Genomic DNA, 1,328 nt, shown 5'->3' on the forward strand with positions numbered 1-1,328 from the left:
GCACTGCTGAGCCTTAGGTTAGTCTACAGGGACCATATGAAAAAAATAGGCACTGTATGGTGGATCTTGACGAATCCCAAGCATCTGAAGGTGGCATTACTGGGTTGAATAATCAGAATGCAGAAGGTTTAAGTCCTGGACTTAATTATGGTGCCCCAGTTATTAGGCCTCAAACCAGTGATGAGCATGGCTTTATTTGAGGTCCAATTAAAAAGAAACCTCAAGAATTTGATGGCAATGTATCTTGGAAGGCTTACCGTGCACAGATGGAGCTACTTGCTGATCAGAATGGTTGGGATTATAGCCACAGGGCAGTGCAGCTGGCTACTAGCTTCAAGGGTGCCACTGTTCTGAGCCAGATGTCAGTAGAGGAGAGGAACAGTTATCAGTCCTTAGTAGAAGTACTGAAGTGCAGATATGGGACCATGTGCCAGACTGAGGTTTACAAAGCAAGACTTCAGATCCATGTATGGGCTCGAGGCGAATCCCTACAGTGGCTTGCTCGTGACCTGGAGAGTATGGCATACAAGACGTACCCTAGAGCAGCACCTAACCTGTTGGCTATTCCTCTGAGGGACCAGTTCATCGATGCTCTTGATAGTGCAGAGTTGAAAGTGCAAGTGAGGCAGGTAAAACCCAGAAGCATGCAAGAAGCACCAGCCACGGCTCTAGAATTTGAGTCTTACTTCAGGTCCACTACGTCCACTTTTCAGGCAAGTCACAGTGCAGGATTCAAGGCAAGAAAGGGGCAGCTATGTGAAGCAGAAAAATTTGAAGGAAGTTGCTGGTACAGTACTGTGAAAAACCAGGACATAGAAAAGATAACTGCTACAAGTGGAAGAGGGAGCAGGAGAAGACTAGAGGAGGTTGCTAGTTCTGCAGGAAAATGGGACACAAGAAGGAGGATTGTTGCAAATGGGAGAAGGAGCAAGAACAGAGAAGTGCAAGGAAATCTTCAATTGTAACAAAAGCATGTTAAACATGTAGTGAGATGGGACACTTCAGTTCTGAGTGTCCAAAGAAGAAAAAGGAGGATAAGAAGAAGGCTGCAGAAGACCTGAAAGAAGTAGAAAACTAGTGGAGGCTGGTGTTAGGGAGCAACCACCAGCCAGCTTTTCCTAAGTAGCCCCACCACCAAGAAAATGCAAGAGAACTGCAGTCGACAGTGTGCGAATAAACGGAAGAATAGATGGAAAGAAGTGTTCCCTGGTGATTGATTTAGTCTCAGAGCAGACTTTTGTGAGGCCTGATATGTTTTATCATCAGTATCTGCCTGAGTCATCAGAAAAATCGTGGCATAACTGGGCCCTGTGCAGAACTGAGGGGAC

Source organism: Coenobita brevimanus, chromosome 80, assembly GCF_032717465.1.
Source record: "Coenobita brevimanus isolate Jiangsu-jjx chromosome 80, ASM3271746v2, whole genome shotgun sequence".
NCBI classification, from domain to species: Eukaryota; Metazoa; Arthropoda; class Malacostraca; order Decapoda; family Coenobitidae; genus Coenobita; species Coenobita brevimanus.